Source organism: Melanotaenia boesemani, chromosome 1 (genome assembly GCF_017639745.1).
Source record: "Melanotaenia boesemani isolate fMelBoe1 chromosome 1, fMelBoe1.pri, whole genome shotgun sequence".
Lineage (NCBI taxonomy): Eukaryota > Metazoa > Chordata > Actinopteri > Atheriniformes > Melanotaeniidae > Melanotaenia > Melanotaenia boesemani.
The window spans coordinates 21,185,271-21,205,654 of NC_055682.1; the positions used below are offsets into that span (position 1 = coordinate 21,185,271).

A 20,384-nucleotide genomic window follows, 5' to 3' on the forward strand; every position below is an offset into this window, starting at 1 on the left:
TCAATATTTATGTATATTTTTCCACTGAGTAATTGATGCAGCTATAAAAATATTAGATATACAACTCAAACTCAAAAGCAAAACTATCAAATTGTCATATGATGCACATAGGATTTTAAGAGAACGTGTAAATTAGCATTCACTATACTGGCTCAAAGTACTAGTGGAGCTTAACTATTAACTTTCAGAGCTCTTATTCTATGTCCTAAACAAATTCAAAATAGGAAAAACAGCTAAGTCTGTACAATTTGTTTCACCGTATTTCTATGTTTCTAACGTCAACTGTTGAGTTTACTTTCCTATAACATTTACCTACACCCTCCACCCCGCCTTGTGGCACTAATCAGACATCTTTATTATGCAAAACAACATAAGTAACAAGAAATCCAGATATGACAAGTGTTTTTAGATTTAACCTGACTATCAGGAATGCTGCCAAGCTTTTTCTTTTGTCGCTTTGTTTTTCCTCCAAAGATTCAGCACAAGAATTAATATATTTATCGAGAAACTGTGTGGCAAGTTTACTGAAAATCCCTTTTCACTGTAATATTATAAAAACTGTGCTTGAGGTCACAGTGAAAGCAATCTCTAATCTCAAGGCCACTGACACAATATGCAGACGTAGAAGGACTAGTGTTCTGCTCAACCTTGTAATGTTCATTATCCTCTATGGAAGATGATTATGATAAAACATTATATTGCGAAAGGCAGGGGAGAAAAATGAATAAGTAATAAACTTGCATTGACTAAGAGCACTAATATTTCATATTTCTGGTTTTCTCAAATAAGCATTTTATAAAATGGACATTTTCCTCACAGTTGAAAATATTTAATGAATTTTCCTCAGTGGCAAAAAGCTTTTTGATGTAGCAGCGCTAATTCATAAAACAACACTGATGAACCTGTCAGGCTTTTAGGACACACTACCTTTTAGTAGCCATGTGCTGGGTTAAAAGAGTTTCACTTCTGAAAGATTCAATGCTCGTGTCACTTTGTGTGTAGGTCACAAATTCCCAGAGGCAAATTCATAGCTAATGTAGCCACAAAGCAAGTAAGAAAGGAAATAAATAAATAAATAAATCAACATCAGAAACAGTACTACGCTGTCTTACAAAGGAACTTTGGCAACTGCATCCCTATTAAAATATAAAGGTTCTCACAGCTTCTTTTGCTGCTTCTCTATTCATCACTTCACCTTTAGATTTACATTATTTACATGACAAGTGGTGCCACAGGCAGTATCTTCCCATTCTCTAAAATGGTCATTTTGACAAAAAAAAAAAAAAAAAAAAAAGCTATAACCATATTTTTTTTTTATCATTTTCTCATGTTTTCATGAAAGTATTATGGTTTTATGCTGTACTATAGTTAGTATACCCTAATACACAATATGATGTTTCCTCATTATGTTTTTGCTAAAACACTACAAACATCTGTATCAACACACACATTTCAAGCTATTTTTTTTCAGTAAACTTTGAAAAGAGTTAAAATTTTAAAGTAGTTGTGAATTGGGAAACAATAATAAGTCATCCAAGAGGGAACAGGACTATTTACCTACGAGTATCTTTTAGAGGCATAGAAATTTAATTAAACTGAAGTGGACATCTGACAAGCCTGTCTTAAAAAAATCAAAGGACACCTGTTAGTTTGCATCTGGTTTGGGGTCAGGTCCAATCCACTACATCAGTTACTACACAGAGAGATATATTCCCTTGAAGCATTGACTCTATACTGTGGACATAACACATCAGGAGTCTAAAATAGAGCTAATTTCTTCATTCTACTAAATAAAATAAGTCCTCTTAGTGTCAGTAACTGAGGATAATATATATTTTGGCTCTTGAGAAGAGAATTTCCCACTGTTTCATAGCCTTGCCTACCTTTGAGTAAAAGTGTATTAACACATGCTTGATACAGTTTTTTTGAAAACCACAAATCCATCTATGAATTATTTGATCAAATAAACTTGGAATAAAAATGGAAAAAAAATGGAATAATGTCACATGGATTAATCCAATATCTGTCAGCGTCCAGTTAACTAAATTCGGTTAAATTTTCCTTATGAATAAAATCATGAAACAATAATAACATCAACTCCTATTCTTCTTTTTTTTTTAACCAAAAACTTTTATTTGCTGTTTACTAACTGTAAAGGCATACATTTTCCCCACTAGACTCTGACAACATAGATTCTGTGTAAGTGTACTGTGCAGTATACTTTTTTTGTATTGATTTTTGCAAACAATCAGGTGCAAAATGGTACAGTGTGATTGCCTTTGATGTATCTATGTGGTCTTTCAATATATTCAGCATACCCTCCAGTCACCAGTTATCAGGGTATCACCGCAGTTCTGTCAATGCAAAGTTATATCATTTTATCATTAAATCATAAAAACATCCTATTCATGTCAAAAGCAAAAATACAATGACTTTACACATGTAATGCTAATGCATGTCTCTGTGGAGCACTTATATGTCTACAGAAGCCGAATCTCTGCAATAAATGGCTTTGATAACAAGTTTGAATCCTCATTAGTTCTTACTCAACACATGTCTTTGTTTGTAACTATGTGGTGGGGCACTACCAAGAGCAGTGTATTCCAAATGGTATGACAGAACTTTTCTTAAATGTCCATACACCAAACTAATAAACCTATTCATATACTTGATTTAGGTCTGCTTATTAGCATTTCTAGATATACAGGTGACAGGCTGTCTCCATACATTAAGATAGTGTTTGCCTGGACTTAGCCAAAGCTGGTCACTGTGATGGACAAAAAAAAAAAAAAAAAAAAAACTTTTTTTGAATATACAATTAAATTTCAAATCTAGACAGAAGTGCATTAAATAAAATTAAATATCTGTGTATCATAACTAACACGTTAGCATTGATCCGGGAGCTCAATCTCAATAGACAAATGTTTGAAAAAATCTTTGATTAAAGAGCGTAAAGTTTAGATAATTCCAACTGTACATAAGATAAAAACAAACAAAGAGCTGTATGTATATATATGTATAAAGCTGTATGAGGGGTATACGGTATAAGGGTGAGGCTGTATAAGAAATCAGTTTGGCTTCATCATATCTCCTTGCAGAGTTACCTTGACCTGCTGGATGATCTTGATAGAGCTCCTGTCTATTTAATTCATATGGATACACCAACATCCCCCAGTTTGCCTTATCTCAGTCAGGACCCAGTAATATATTTGGGATTGGCTTAGATCGAACTGTGTGTGTGAGAGAGAGACACAGAGAGAAGCAAAGACTGACAGAATTGATGTTACCAAGAAAAACATCAGCTCTTAACCTTGAAAAGTTTAAAACCATTATAGGGAAGCCTTTAACTTTGACAAAGTAAAACAAATAATTCACATTCATGCAATTTGATGGCCTGACGTGTGTTGGGGGGAAAAAAAACACAGGTGAAAATAAAAATAAACTTTTTTTTTTTACGAAAACTAGCCAAATACAGTCCACGTCTAATTTAAAAGCCACTTATAATATGAAAGACTTACAAAAAAAACTTTCTCAAATAGAAACTGACACATAATTATACTATTATTCATATTCTGATAGGTCAGTGCAACGTTGTAAAATACTGTCTGACGGATAACGTTTCCTATGCATTAAGAGTACCATGAAAACTGTTTCTCGACATGGTCACACTTTCAACACATCCAAAACAACTATTTAAAAAATAAGCAAGTGTAAATACCTTTTTAGTTGTTGATATTTGTTCGTTGCATGTTCCAGTGCCTGGGCATGCGAAATGATTAGAGGGAGTAGCAGCCTCTCGCTCTCTGCTTCGTACCTTAGCTTTGCGAAACTAGCTTAGCGTGCTAGTACCAAACTATTAGCAGTGCTTTCAGTTCACAGATTGTACATGTTATGTAACAACACTGTTTGTTTGTATCCACCTTAAGCCTTCTTTAAACAAACAAAACATCTATGAGTTTAAAGAAATTTTGTTTGGAGTATCTATCTTGGTCACGTGCGGGAAAGTAGTTGCTAAACTTGACCCATGCAGCAAATACCTGTTGGCCACGTGACCAAGGGCGACGACATGGAGCATAGCTGCTGTCACAGGAAGTTCCGTCAAATACTGACCTTAAAAGTCAGTGTCTCAGACTGGTTTCAACGACACTCTCACATTTATTATTAATAGTTATTCTATTATATCTTTATTATTACTATTATGACAATATTCCCCTGGGGTTGAATAAAATGTTTTTCATTTAATTCCATTCATTATGCTCTTTACTGGCAGCGTCTGTGCCCTGCCGCAACCCAAAGCTGCCAAACCACAATTTTTTTTTTTTTTTTCATCCCAAGGCATCAAGTGACAGCTGTGTTTTGCTTTACACACCAACAACTGTATATCAACACATTGGCCATTTTGAACACACACCATGGCTAATTCAGAAGGGAAACATAAGTGGATATTATTGGAAGAAGTCAGAAAAGAGCAAGAGAAAAAACAAGACTCAACATGAGTCAGGTTTTTGTTGGCTAGAAAGAGCTCAGAGTAGGAACAGAATGCTAGATGGATGCCAAATTAGTCTTCATAAGTGGGTGCCAAAGTGTGAAAATCTAATCACATGACTGCCAAAGTTCAGTCATGTGGTTAAAACCTAAGGCCATCATGAAGTTCATACACCAACTAGGCATAACATTAAAACCACTGATAGGTAAAATGAGTTACAATAATCTTGTTACAATGTCTTGCAGGGAAAACTTGCATCTTGGCATTTCCATATACTTTGACTTCAACAGTTAAGTGTTCACCAGTCTTTCAACTTCAAATGTTCAAATCTGATTAGATTTGATGGCATCAAGCCTAATACACAAAACCCACCTCACAACCAAAAGGGCCCAAAGGAGTCCTGGCACATCTCTTTGTGGTAGGTTTTCAACAGAAAACATGGTTCATTTAGCAGAGAAAAGAGGGAAAGAAAGAGAAGACTGTTGATAGAATTGCATTATGATTTAGAACTATGTATATTCAGTTTTTTTTGCCATTGTGTGAATTTTAGCTCAGCAAGGCCTGTATAAAAGATGTAGCTTAGCATCAATCATTAACATAAAATCAATTTTTACATGTTTTAACTGACTTACAGACAGTTGCACTACAATCTGTCCTGTGTGTGACTAAATGTTGTTCATACAGATTCAACCTGCTTCAGGTCAGCTCCCATCGGTCATCTGCAGGTATCTGTATCTGACTGAGATTAGAAGGAGTGTTGAGGATGCAGAGAGTTGCCCCTGAACTTGTGGCCTCTCTTACAGCTCTGATACTAAATTACAAGTTCATGGGTATCAGAATAGTTCTCAGCTGCCATATCCAGTTTATATTAGCGTTTATTAGCTGTTACTTGTAGCTGTAAAAACTTTAAAAAAAAACAAAAAAAACCGAAGAAGTAACTTGAAGCTCCAGCTGTGGTTATTGTTTTTTAGGCCACTTAAATTCTTTGACATTTTCCCACCAAATTGTTTCTCCTTAATCCTTCCAGATTAACAAGCAGTATTACCAACTCTCTACAACCCCTGAAAACATCAAACATGCTCATGTGTACTAAAAACTAAGCATATTGTGCAATTTGTATCCATCTGCCTCTCTCTGTTTACTACTGTTTTTTTGGCATATGCTATAGTTTGTTACTTCAACAAAACTGAGCAAATCCTAATAAAATATTTATTTTGGTAAAACATCTGTTGAAATATTTAACTTTTAAAAGAGAAATTAGACCTTTGAAGTGATGCAGTTTTTTTCCTTCTTTGGTTCCTGGATGGAAAAAAATCCATGATGTTTTCTTAAAGGTTATGCATTCTGAGAGCGTACTGTTCTGATCATATCAAGATCCTTCATGACTATTAACTGCCTTTCACATTGCCCCATTTGTGATTGAGTGTATTTGCTAAGAATAAAAAATTGGATATAAAGCTGACGTTAGCTTTTAACATTTACAATTAGATATTTTTGTTGTTTTTCGTTTTGTAATACTGTTTAACAGCTAATCAGTAGCTACAGAGTACAGGGATATTAGTGACAGCTTTAGTGGCAGAGGGTGGGAAAGTTAATGGGAGGATTTTGGTTGAGCTGACAGCCTGTTTAAGGTCTGGATGGACTGTAGTCATGAGTAAGAGGACACTTTTTGGAACAGATGGTGCTTTGCTTGTGTCTGTTTGGTAGTAATTCATTTTGACCTTTGGCCTGGCATCATGCAGTTAGCAGTATAATGCAATAAATGATCGGACAACTATAACATATCAGGTTTTAGAAAAGCAAGTTAAGGTGCATTTGTCCTAAGTTCAATTTCAACATCAAAGTGTAAATAAGGAAGGACCAACAGACAAAAATGAAGCACATCATCAGTGAATTCATTCATCAACAGTCAGTTTTTGTGTGTGTGAAAGAGACTACTATGAGGTGTGTTTTCATTTTTGTTATATACGCCAGTGTGTGAAAGCTTTTAAATTTTGTTTCTAACATGCATAATTTGTTTTTATTACATAAAGCACTTTGTGTTGCATGCTATAAATAAAATTTGAAAGAATCAAATTTAAATGTCTGTTTTTGGACTGGAAGTGCTGATGCTAGTTAGCAAATCCTCCTTGGTGTCTTGTCTTGATGAAAGATACTGATCGTATGTTAAGCGGTGCTTAGGCAGAGGACCCACATGCAGGACTCCAAACAGAAGGTGAAGATTTAACAGATTTTATTATCACTTACTGGTTTACTCTTGCTCATGAACTGGACATTAATCAGGAAAAGACGATCTGGCAGGAGACAATGGGAAACGCAGACAATATATACACAGAAGGTAATGGGTGACAGGTGGAATCAATCGGGGCGGGACAGACAATTACTGACAGGAGACACAATGGCAGGAAGTAAAGGGACATGAAACGAGAGAAAAATTAGGACTTACAAAACAAAACAGTAAACACATGTGACCAGCAGTCTAACAAACCTGACGTGACACAACATCATAATGTTCCAGCAATAGGACCAGCTATGATTTAAGGATAGTTACCGTAGAAGTTTTAAGAATAGACCTAGATCTACTTCTAGAAAAAAAGATGTAGTGTGGAATACAGCAATGATAACATTTTGATCATATCATCATATTTGTTGATGTTAATTAATAATGAAGGGCAAAATGAAATCATCAGTTTAGTCAGAATATTTTGCAGAAAGAAATGTTCTCCTTGGGGCTGGTGTGAATTATCTGGCCAGTAAAAGTGGCTATGTAAGCCTCATAATGCAACTATGACTTGGCAACATCTTTGTTACAAACTAAGATTATTAAAAAGATGTCCCTTGGCATCTCATTATACCATCAGCTCAGGCCATTTTCTCCTCAAGCGTTTAATTAAATTTGAATGATTACAAAAGTACAGAACAGTCAACAGCTACATGACTTCCAGCTACAACTGCATTATGCCTGTGGGCAGATGACTTATTATGGTTTTTAAAATGTTTTTTATACATGCTCACAGCTCCTTGGCATGCTTGTTGGTCTTTACATATTTGACATTTATTACTATCTATGTTTACGTGTTCCTCTGGTCTTCTCTGTCTTTAGGATAGATTAATAAGTCAGTTCCCCCAAAATACTTTTGGGTGACATTTATGAGGGTAGAAGGCTTTTGAAAAACAAGATTTGGCAAACAGTACAGATTAATAAATCAGGACCATTCCTGACATACATTAAAACCAGGCCTGCTTTCAGTGTGTTCATTGTGTGCAATTATGATGATTTATTAACACATAAAACTTTACTGTAAGTCTAATTAGAAAAGAAATCAACTTTTATCTCAACTCCCTTAATAAGGACAGGAATGTCACCATTCTTTTAATTGGTCTCTGTGCTAAAACGTTCAGAAACTGCATTGTGGGTTAGATAGTAAGTTATGCTAAAAGTAAGTAATGTCAGTGTGACTTTTAAATTGTTTTTATGCTTCTGGGAAACTGAAATTAAACAAACCTTACACTACACTACAATATAGAGTATGTGATATAAAATGTAGTCACGCAATATCTTGTTAATGAACGTATTGTAAGAGTAGTCAAAATGGAGTACACTCAAAGATTTTGCTCAAGGGGTTTCAAGTCAGATGGCCAAAATAATCAGACTTTATTTGATTTTCTCTGCAAGTGGAAGCCTGGGATATATTAGAACCAGGATTGCATGACTGTTTTTTTTCTACCACCAACATGCTGTCTTTAGTTCAGGGGTGTTCTAGAGAATTACTATCCTGCAACTTTTAGATGCATGCCTTCTCCAACGCACCTGAATCAAATAGATGAATTCCCTCAGCCGTTAGGCATTCAGCTCTTCAGAGGCCTGATAAGGAGTCATTGGGCTCGTTCAACTTCAGCTTCATTCAACCCAACCAGTCTGGAGGCACAGGATTGTGGTCCTGGAGTATTGCATGCCGGTTAGAAATTTTGTCTGACTTCAGACCTCGCATGGACTGCACCAGAAAATGTGACCATACCACATGACCATAAAACATTGTGGGAGCCAACCGAATGGAGTGTGCAGCTAGAGCTCACGAACCATAGCTTGTGGACCTGCCTCCGTTAAATACAGAACTTGGTCCTGATTGGTTCAACCTCTCGCTACCGCAAACTCTGATTTTCTGACAGGACTTACATATAATGCTCCTAATTGTACAGTACAAGTTCATGTAATTAACATCAACAACAATGTTGTCTCAATGTTGTTGTCTCAACATTGTTGTTGCAACAAGGGCCAGGAAAAAACTTCTTGTTACAGTAGGCACTTGATCAGATCTGCATAACTTTTAGCCCATTCTTCTGGACAGAACTGTTTTAGCTCGGTGTTTAGTGTATGAATTTTTCAGGTCATTGCATCTTTAATAGGTTAATAGGTTAGGGACTGGGATGGTTTTGAATTGCCCACTTCAAAAACAAGATTCAGACTAGTCTACACAGCACCAGTGGTCAGTAACTACAAAGGCTAGCCTACTTAAACAAAGTTAAGCGGTGACATTGAAACAATATTGAAGGAATTATACCCTTGCTGCACAATCACATCATCCTGAAGAAAAATAGGTATCTCCTCTGCATTGATTGCATCCGCAATGATGAAGGCAAATGCCGAAAGATCTTCCATCTTTGTAGTCAACAAAGTCTGACTGTCCGAGCACTTGAAGACAACGCTCACAATTTGTGCTCTCAAGTCATCAAAATCCTATCACACGCAACATTTTGGCATTATTTCTCTCATGTCATTTTATGCTATTCCCATAATTAAATTTTTATCCCTTGCTTGTTTATTTTTCAAATCTAAAGCTAGACTCCCACACAATCCACAACAATGAACAGACAATATATTTGATTCTGGAATCAAAATAAAAGAACAATAAATGTTTAATTAACAAATACATTTTCTGTAGGATGGTGTAGTTGCAGCCCACAGTTTGTAGATCCATCCAGGTTTTAATCTATCCGTTTGTGAAATGGCTGCATGAACATATAATGACCGGTAGTTTTTGAATTCCTGACGGGTGTAGAAACTTCGTTCATTGTTCAGCAGATTGTAATGATCTAAGTTAATAATAATTAGTGTTTCTGCATCATAACGATGCTTCACTTTTCTTGTGAGTTTTAAGGACATTTCTTTGCAGCATGTTTTAAACATATTTTAACACAGTTTACTGGCAAGAACAACCTTATTACCTTGTTTGTAGTAATTGTAGGATGAGTATGGTTGCATCTCTTGTTCTGTGAGGTTAAAGATATGGAAGCCCACATGTAGCACTGCCACATACACTGTAGTGTAGGCCATCCAGTTTTTTTATTTTATAGATTTCTCTGTGTTACAGATGTGGACAAAATTGTTGGTACCCTTCGGTTAATGAAAGAAAAACTCACAATGGTCAAAGAAATAACTTGAATCTGACAAAAGTAATAATAAATAAAAATTCTATGAAATATAACCAGTGAAAGTCAGACATTGCTTTTCAACCATGCTTCAACAGAATTATTTAAAAAAATGAATTCATGAAACAAGCCTGGACAAAAATGATGGTACCCCTAGAAAAGACTGAAAATAATATGAACAAAGGGACATGTTAATCCAAGGTGTGTCCACTAATTAGCATCACAAACATCTGCGTATCAAGCAAAAACACACCAAAGTATCTGTTAAATTCTACAAATTGTTAGAATAGAGCATTGACACTCAGATATTTAACAGATATACAGGACAGAAAGAGTCAGTTAAAAATTTCTGGAATCTAATCTCTTTAGGAAAAAATAATACTGATAGCCTTGACACTGACGTTTAATGTTGAACATGTAAAAACTCTTGGTGTGATCATTGATAGCTCTTTTAACTTCCACCGGCAGGTCAGTTCTGTAGTAAAAAGCGTTTTCTTTCATTTGAGGCTGCTTGGCAAGATAAAGCCCTACCTGCCTAAGCATGACCTAGAAAAAGTCATTCACCTGCTCATCATGTCCCGCTTAGATTACTGCAACTCCCTGTATTTTGGCCTTGATCAGTCATCTTTGCACAGATTGCAGCTCACTCAAAACGCTGCTGCTCGGTTGCTTACAGGGAGGAGGCGGCGTGATCACATTACCCCTGTGCTTGCTACTTTGCATTGTCTTCCCGTTAGTTTTAGGACTCTGTACAAGATTTTACTACTTGTTTTTAAAGCTTTAAATGGTTTAGCTCCCCTGTATCTGTTGCTGCACCAGCATGCTACCGCCAGGGCTCTGAGGTCCTTTTCACAGCTCCTTCTTAAGGTCCCGTCTTCTAAACTCAGATCCAGGAGCTTTTTTGGTTGCTGCTCCAAAGCTGTGGAACAGCTTGCCACTTCACATCAGAGCTGCCCAGTCTGTCTCTGGTTTTAAGTCCTTGCTCAAGACCCACTTCTTTGTACTGGCTTTTGAACACAATTGAGTTAGAGATTTGCTTGCGTTTATTTTTAAGTCCAAATTTGATCATATTTGTTTTTATTGATTTTTATTGTTTATCATTGTACTGTGTAGTGTTTCATTTTGTAGCTGTTTCATTGTTCAGCACATTGGGCAACTGCAGTAAATGTGCTATATAAATAAACTTGCACTTGAACTTAAACTAAAGTTTGTTTTAAGAACTAGTAGAGCTGGCTGTAGAGGAACTGTTTCTTAGGGTACTTAAGCTCCGGCTTAAGTTCTCAGCTGTGACGACCACTGCTTTGTCTGAGAAGAAAGCCATAACAAGAAAGCTACTTGTTGCTCATAAGGAAGATCAGGCTGCACTAGAAATGGCATGTCACAGCTGAAGAGTAACATGAGTAGCAGTTTAGATGTGGCTACAGTTGTCACAAGTGTGAATGTAGATGCAGCTGTCGTTCCATTTAAGCTGGGTGTTTGGGGTGGGATTTACAGCATACTTTGTATGGGTTTGTATGTGTAAAACTGAAAAGAGAGAGCAAATTAACATTACAAGTAAACTTTATGTTGTACACAGGACTTTAGGACGGATCCCACCAAATGTTGATTTGACCTTTTTTTTCTGTTTACAGGAATTGGCAAGAACTTAGAGCATTATCCTCAAGGGTTCAAGTGGGTTGGATCAGTTTTCTAAGGTCTTTATATACTAAAAAGAAATTCATAGCGCACAGCTTGGTCTTAGTATACAGCTTGATGTCATCCATGTAAAGGAGGTGACTAATGGTGGCCCCATTCCTGAGTTGGTATCCATAGCCAGTTTTGGTCATTAATTGGTTGAAGGAGTTTAGGCCTATGCATAACAGCAGTGGGAACAGAGCATCTCCTTGGTATATGCCACATTTGATGGAGACTTGCACAATTGGCTCAAAGCTGGTCTCAAGGGTGGTCTGCCACAGCCTCACTGAGTTTGCAATGAAGAATCGTAGAGTGTTGTTTAGCTTGTATAGCTTCAGGTATTTCAGAATCCATGTATGTGGCATTAAATCATAGGGTCATTTCTGGTAATCAGTCCAGGCAATGCTATATATATATATATATATATATATATATATATATATATATATATATATAATCGTTTGTCTGTCTGTCTGTCTTTTTGTTTCTAATTTTGTTTCTAATTTTAATTACATTTTTTTCTAAAAATTCCATCCCAGATGTCTAGATGCTATGTGCAGTTGTCTTAAAGGGGGAGATTTGCGAACCTGCTACCCACCAAATGGTATTCTATCTAACTATCTATCCTGTCTAATCTATCTAGATATATACAGTCATGAATTTATGCTGTAAAAAAAATCTCTTTTTTTTTAAAAAATAAAAATCTGCCTCCTGACACATAGATGCTATGTTACCATCTATCACAATGCCACTGAGTAAGCAGCATTTTGCTGGAAGCTTGGGATATGTGTCAGCATTCTTTTTGACCTTTGTTGAATTTCTTGAAAGGTCATTCACACATACTTGTCTGAATTCCATGTGCTAAATAAATGCATTGTGACTCATGTAGACTTCTGTGTCTGCTTAAAGTTGGTGAGAACTTACAGTTTGTGGAAAGTGAATCCATAAGTGAAGGGTGGATTATCAATCTGTATTATGCTTACAAGTAATTAGAATTCTTTCTTTTTGAAGCCCTGCAGAAAGACACAGGGTGGTGGGGGTGACGGGTTAATTGAGGAATAATACCCTTCAGAATGATGGATTTTGGTGACTTGCGATGTCAGAATCCATTACAGGATATTCAAATTTGCAATTAAAGTGGGTAGTTGGGTCCAGAATTCATTCATTTAATTCCCTGTTGCCTCCTCCTCTGCTATTATTAATGTTCCACATGTCCACAATCTCTGTTCTCTCCTTTGGCACTGGCCCACTCTATAACACAGTTTGCCCAAATAAGGCTTAATTAATGAACTCATACATACAGTCAATCAAACATGTTTTTGCTGATTAAAGATGCCAAACTATATGGAAATTTCATTAAATAATTGAGAAAAATAAGTGAAAAATGAAAAACATAAGCAAGCTAAGACAACGACTTGAAACCATATTCAATCTTCTGTCTATCTGAATTCAGATTTATGTTTATTTCACAGACTATTGCATCATACTTTCCTCCACTGACAACTTGAAAAGTGGTGTTTATCTTCAAGTTATACCTTGTAATTTTTGGCTTGTGCTCTGAGTGAACTTCCTTTCAAAAGATTTAATTTACTGGTGAAGGACAGTCACTGCAGTGTAATTTCAACAAGCAGTTGACTGCTGGTGATAACATTTCTTCACTTCACCTGTTGTCCTTGCTCATAACCAAGGAATTTGAGCTTTAGGTGACATAAGGCAACACATGTATCAGTGCAATTTCACAGTGAAACCTTCACCTGCCAATCTGATAATCTAGTTATGACTGGCAGCACTTTTCAATACCTCTGAGAAATCAAACTACTATTAGTAAAACATGTATTAAAAGTATTTTAAAATATTTTTAAACCAAACCTGATTGAGTAACACTAAATAACTTTAGAACTGCGGAGTATCTAAAGTTTCAGAATCATTAGAAAACCTTCCAAATGACATTATATTTGTATAACAGATTCAAACCGGGATTTAATTTTGAGCAAGACTGAATGAAACATAGATAAATGCACACAGATTCTAGCTTTAAGCAAATGTTGAAAAATAAATTTACAATATTCTACATTAATAAAATAAAAGGTTTTTGACAAGCAGATCTGATTTGGTCTCTGTGCTAAAAATGGATAAAGACCTGATTGACGATATTTGGCAAAATAGAGGTGCTGGGTGAATAAATTCAGTGTCTCTGTTTCCCTGTGAGCACTATCTTCAGCAGCAGCACATTAATGCCACTATCAGCTACTATATCAGCAGTCAAAGTGACAAATGGCAGACAAGCGCCTCTCAAATATTCAGGGCGGTTGGTGAAGTGAGGAGGGGGGGGTTTGGGGTGAGAGACAGTGTTTTTCTCAATTGGGAAGAGGTACCTGGTGTAAAATTTGCTGAGAAGGATGGTTTGAATAAAAGTGAAAAAAATTGTGTGTATGTTTGCATGTGTACATGGCAGTGTTTTAACTGTAAAATGATTAATTGTCTTACTGTCCTTTTTTTTTTTTTACATCCCCACCCCTGCAACCCCCCATCTGCCCCGTCATTCAGACAGCTGAAAACAGAATTCATCCGATTTGTTCTGCTGCTTTTCTCTCTCCCAACTGCCCCATTCCCCCCACCCACCGCTCCCTGGTTCCCCTCACTGTCGTAATAGGATCTGCAGGAATCATTCAAAGGCTAGATATAATTTACTGCTTGCCGTGCACAATACCCCCCTCCCACCCTCACCCCCTTTCTCAATCGCACAAGGTGCCCTGCGGATGAACTAATCATACTTGAAATATTATTTCTGCTTCTTATTCCTCCATTTTATGAACAGCTCCTTTTTATGGTGCAATGGATTTAACCCATTCTGGTCACACTCACACCAGTCTGTGCAGCCAGAGAGTAGGTGGGGAAGTGTTTGTTGGTGGAAAGAAAGAGACAGGTAATCCATTATGGTTGTTGTTGAGTTTTTACGTTCACTTTTTTTTTTTTTTTAAATGAATTTGGTTTGATTTTAACCTTGATTTTCTCTGCTTAAAAAAGAGAAAAGAAAAAAAATTCTTCTGAGGGCATGCATGTAGATCAGCCAGGAACCTCACCAACAAAACTATAAAAAGAATTCCACAGGGCTGTTTTACCCATAATCCCCTTGCTCCCTTTATGCAATCCACATATTTAGACAAGTAACTCCTCTTCATTCATATTTTATACACCACAGTAAATGCTCCCATGCATAAAAACTAGTATTTCCATATGGACTGTGGTGTTCTTTGTGAGTTTTTTTTCCCTCAGTGAAATGTGTAGATATATCTTAGAGCAATGTTTTATTTTTTTTAAACTCCCTATTGGCTCAATATGTAAGTGTTGACTGGTAGCTTTATTTTAAACACTTGATGTTGTGAATATATTTAATGGTATTAAAAAGAACATTGTTAGCTAGTGCAGTTTACTGGAAAATAAAAAACAGACTTCCGTTATTTGAACTAAAGCTCTAGTTTAAGATTAGAGTCCAATAAACCTGTTTAGGGTCTGACCATATGAAAGGCCAGTGAATAATCAGACAGAAGGTGCTGTGTAAAAATACATTTTAAAACCTGGGGGAAAAAAAACAAAAACAAAAAACCTAAAACTAAAAACCTCTTTCTCTTGCTCTAAAGAAATATTCAGTGTGAAATAAAACACATTTGCAAGGCTAAACCTTTGGCTTATGATTGATTTTGTTTTAAATTTTATCAATATAAAAAAACAGTGTTCATGTCTCTTAAATAATGCGGCAGCCCCTCATGTTGCCTGAGGCAGGAAAGGTAAAATCACACATTTGTTGCATCAGGTTTGAAGAAGTTAAAAAGACTACCTCATGACACATAGTTTGGCTTATTTTATATATTTAACTTGAAATGAGGTGGGCACTATGTAAAATAACAATTTGACATAAAAGCATTCATACAATCAAATTCATTGTGTCAGTGTTCTCAATGATATTTAGGAGTCTTAATGGTATTTTATCATTTTTTTTTTAAAGTTATAACCAGTGAATCATTCTGCATCAGTTTTGTATGACCTACTAATTTAGCATGCAATAAAATACTTAAAAAAAAACAAAAAAAATTCATGTCCTAAATTTTAAGTCCAATAACTTTGCTCTGATTGGTTGACCTCTGTAGCTGACCAGTCAGAGCAGACTTGGCTTTTCCCATTTTTTTTTTTTTTTTTTTTTTTAATAAATAAATACAGGCGCAAACATCTGTCAGCATTTTGTACTTACCTTCAATGAGTTATATATTTAGTATTTTTCTTTATGGTTGATTTCTTTAGGGATCACACACAAATTTATCAGATTTACTTGGTGAATTCCACATGATAATTATAAGATATGGATCATATAAGGCACACAAATATGATGATAAAATAACTACAGTGATAATGTTTACAGTTAAAATCCCACTCTATCAGTGCAATAATTTTAGTAGAGCCCTCAGAATAAATATTAAAGTCACATTTAACGCTATTGAAACAAGGACACAAATTTTAATGGGATTGTCTACAGTATTATACACTTTTTTCCATGACATTTTCAGTGACAACATGATGTTTAAGAAAATAAAAGAGGAGAAATTAAACTATGTGTCAGTCTCTTAATTGATTCCACGTTTTCTGTATTTTCTTCTACTCTTTCATTTCGATAGACAAGCCCTTGAAAAGACGATTAGCTCATTCATATATTTAAACGTTAGACAGAGATGAGGAGCATGTGATTGTGAATAAAAGAGGAGAAAGAAGGTATAAAGTAAAAGCAAATAAAGAGAAACACACATGGAGAGGCAGACAGAAAGCAGCGATCAGCTGTTCACTTGTACTTAGGGAGCGCATTTACTTTCAATTGATTTCCAATGCTTTAGTCAATTTCCTGTCACTTTTCATTGCAAGTACTTGTGATCTCAGTTAAGCTGCTTGTAGGAAAATGGAGAAAGTTCAAAACAGATGTTTTAGAGGCTGTGACAAAACTGCAAAAGGTCCTGCATTTCTTGTACAAAAAATCAAATATTACTCCTGCAGGAATATATCAAGAAAAAATAGGTATTAAGCAGAATATTATCGTCTACTCAGAATTGGCTTTATGAAAACCTACATTGTTAAAATGAGGGTAAAAGAGAAAAAAATTCCTAAAGGGCAGTGATCATACCAGATGAAAGTCATATATCAGTAAACTGAACAGTCGACAGACAGCTCACTAACAGATGTGTAGGCCAGCAGTTCCCATTAATCACTGAATCTAGTGCAACTTGAACAAAGATAGTTTTGCTGTGGATTTTTCTTCACCCCAGTTTCTGTCGTTTTTGTTCTGAGTTACAGCTTTTTTTTGTGACATTTTTGTGTGCACAGTACCATACAGGTTTGCTGTATTCCATTTGTTGTTCTCAATCTCCCCAGTCTCTCGCTGCTTTTCTTTAAAGCAAATACTCATTCACCTAGTTTTTATTTTGGTTCTTTTTTTTATGTCTTCTGTCAGAGAGCATTGCCAGCTGAATATTCAGTTTAGAATAGCACAACTCCAAACAAAGATTTTTTTTTTGTAACCCCCCCCTCCAGCACATCTGCTTGCAAGGGAAGCCAGGCCTTAACACCTGGAAGTAATAAAAGACCAACACTGAGAGAGAAAATAAGGTAGGATTATTGTTCTGTGTGAGGAAGAGATTATGTTCAGAGAAAAGACAGGGAGGCATGCGGCTACGCTTTCACCTCGAACAACGGGACTAGAAAGCAGCCACTGATTAAAACTGAAATGAGGGGAGAAGGAACATCTATAAATGAAGTACACTTTTAGGCTGAGACAACAAGCTTTATCTCAAATGGAAATAAAATGGACTATAATATTCTAGAGCTGCTGCAGCACTATTATTCAGTTACAATGTCATTATCTTAGCACAGCTTACAATGATCTGTACAGAGAGAAAGCATAGCAATGGCCCAGTTGTGATGAAACTCATTTGTTTTTTCCTTTTTCTCTACTGTGTATTGAAGATGTTGTGTGTTTGTCTGCTTTCTTTGCTTCAAACCCAATCAGCCTGTAATTTCATCATGGCTGTACAAAAAAATGAGATAGCGAGGATGTTATCTTTTTCATCAACACTATCCTAACTGACGTCTTTTGAGAAGGATATTTGATATAAGTATCTCATAAAAGGGGGCATTTCTTTAGAAAGAAAAATTCCAATTATATGCAAGCCTAGCTATAGGACAGAGCAAGCAGGGGGAGTACTTTACACAGGTAATTACTGGGTGACATTCGTACACCTATTTCCATTTGCTGGTCACCATCAAAGCATGTGGATTTGAGAAACACAAAGACAGCAGTGAATGTTCCTCTCCCCAGGTGTATGGCCTAACAATGATCCTGCACAGAGTATATTGGCCTATAACATCCAGTACAATCCAAATAATCCACACAAAACATATTCAAACTGTGGACAGGGAGTAAGGGATCCAACAGTCTCTCCCTTTCTCATCGCTCTTCCTCATGTTGACTGGAATGACATTAGATGCCAGTGCTTGTTTGTGCTCTAATGACACGTAAGAAGGGACTGCTGTCTCCATAGCAACAGCTAAGGCTCAATACATCATACCTCATTACAGTCATCAAGCGGGAACGTTTGGTCAAAAATTAATATATCAAGGGAAGGGGAGAAGGAAAGAGTGCATTGTGGGAAGATTGCCCAGCATTTGTTATGAGTTTTCTAACTGTAGCATTTAAATGGCAGTCTTACTTTCATTACTTTCACTCTGCAGCAGTAGGCAGGAGTTTGAAATGGCTGTTCAGTGACCTTGGCTTGATACGTTGAGGGTGTCATGTCTCTTTGAGGAAGATGGCTAGATGGATAAACTAAGAGGCAAACCAAATGATAGGCTGTGTTTGCATTAGTGTGAGTGAGTTTGTGTTGGGGGCAAGGATGGGCTTCAGGCAGTAAAGTATGCTGCAGATTAATTGGCTGTGATTCACAATTGTAAGTATTAAAGTGCAACAAACTGCTCAGACAATATTTAACTGACTCCTGTTACTGTGTAGGTGGTGTTATGTGAAATAACCAGTTTGAAACAGAGAAGGAAGAGGGGAAACAAAGAAAACAATGCTGAATGTGCTCCTCATTAAACTTTTTTTTTTTTTTTTTTGTCTTTTCAGCAACATTAGACAGAATAAGGGTAGTACTCTAAACAAACACCCTTTTCCATAAACCTATATATTCTTAGAAATGCCATTGTTTTACTTGAAACAAGTAAATTTTGCTGCCACTTAAGTAATTCATTTTTACTTAATAAGATGTCTTAAATGATATTGTAAAAATTATATAAGTACACAAAATCTTGTCTGATGCACGTGAACATATTGTAGTGACTGATGTGATTTCATTACAGTTTCCTTTTCATTCTTGTACAGGAAAAGCACCTCAGACAAGTGCAGCAGGGATGATGCAAATCCTAAGCAAAACCTACCAACTGGGCGTCCAGTTGTGTCTGACTTAAAACCATCATCTTGGTTTCTAGGTGACTGTTTCATAGAGCAGTGTACTTCATAATAGGTTCTGACACCTCTCTTCCTCAATATAGTTAGCTTACATTTGTGTAAAAGCATATACATGGTACTGTTAACAAGGTCACCACTAGAACTATCTTGGCTATGTCTGCCTTTGCTGGGGGAACAAAGGGAAAATGGCAAACATATGTGGCATTAACAAGGAGATAGCAGCACACAAAGCCAAAACTGCTGCTTTTCCAGTCCATACATCATCATTACATTGAGCATCAATGAAAATCTTCACAGGTGTTGTAAAACGTTTAGTTTCAGTGCCCAAAAACTGCACTTGCACGTATCTCACAGGGGTGAACACAAAGAAAATCTGATGTTATCAAAATACCTGTGTTTATGCGTACAAAAATACTAATTTCAGAAAGTTTACAATAGAGGCCTCAAGACTAAAGTTAAAAGCTGTGATTCCAAGCCCAGCAACATTTCTTCAATCTAAACAAAGGATTATTTCATTATTTCATGTGCAATCTTTAAAGCCATGTATCAGCTGTGAAATACAGTAAAACAGCACAAGAACACAGCTTGGATCGGCTTCCTTTGAAGTTCCAAAACATTTGGACACAATTTGGACTTTTTCAGCTGATCTTACACAACATGAAGAATTAAACTAAAAATGTGAAACTACAGCTTAGCCCACAAGACAAGATGAGCCATCCTGAGTGACAGTCGTTTTAATAGACAAAGAGGGTATCAAATAGAAATCTGCCTTTCTACAATATCATATTCTTATAGATTGACTTTGCATGCTTGCTCATATAGGGACTGTCAATGCCCCTTATTCATGTGTGAATAAAACCTGATTCACTAATTTGAAAAGAGGTCTCTGTAGGGCCCTTTTGGATTTAATTATAGGCTAATCTCAGGAAGACAATACACACTGATGATAAAGAGAGTTGTTCCGATTTGTATGTAATCAATGTACAACATTTATCACATTTATAACATTTAACTAGCTCTTATGTTGAAGGCATTAATAAGGACGCATCTTAACTCAAGCTGCTCTTCAGCATTTTCAACTCTCTCGCAAATTAACATTTTCTGACCTCCTGTAGAGGACAGAAGTGGGGCAGACTGCTTCTCCCACAGGATCTGCTATAATCTTTTAAATTTGGTTCTGAGGGGTTCTTGTGAAGGGTTAAACTGTTGATGTTAAATGGCATGTTGGCTTCTGCAAGCTGCTTGCTAATTAGCTTGTAATTACAGCAGAGCTTTGCAAGCATGTCTGGT

At 36.2% G+C, this 20,384-nt stretch overlaps 1 long non-coding RNA gene across 6 annotated transcripts in view; it reads right to left on the reverse strand.

Annotated features, from left to right (window-relative positions):
- The window catches only part of LOC121643215, a 154,404-nt gene extending 150,356 nt beyond the window's left edge, over positions 1-4,048 (reverse strand). For all 6 annotated transcript variants that reach the window (XR_006011068.1, XR_006011063.1, XR_006011065.1 and 3 more), the window contains exon 1: positions 3,719-4,048. This is a non-coding gene — a long non-coding RNA (uncharacterized LOC121643215). The remainder of the gene's footprint in view (positions 1-3,718) is intronic.
- Positions 4,049-20,384: the final 16,336 nt, after the last annotated feature.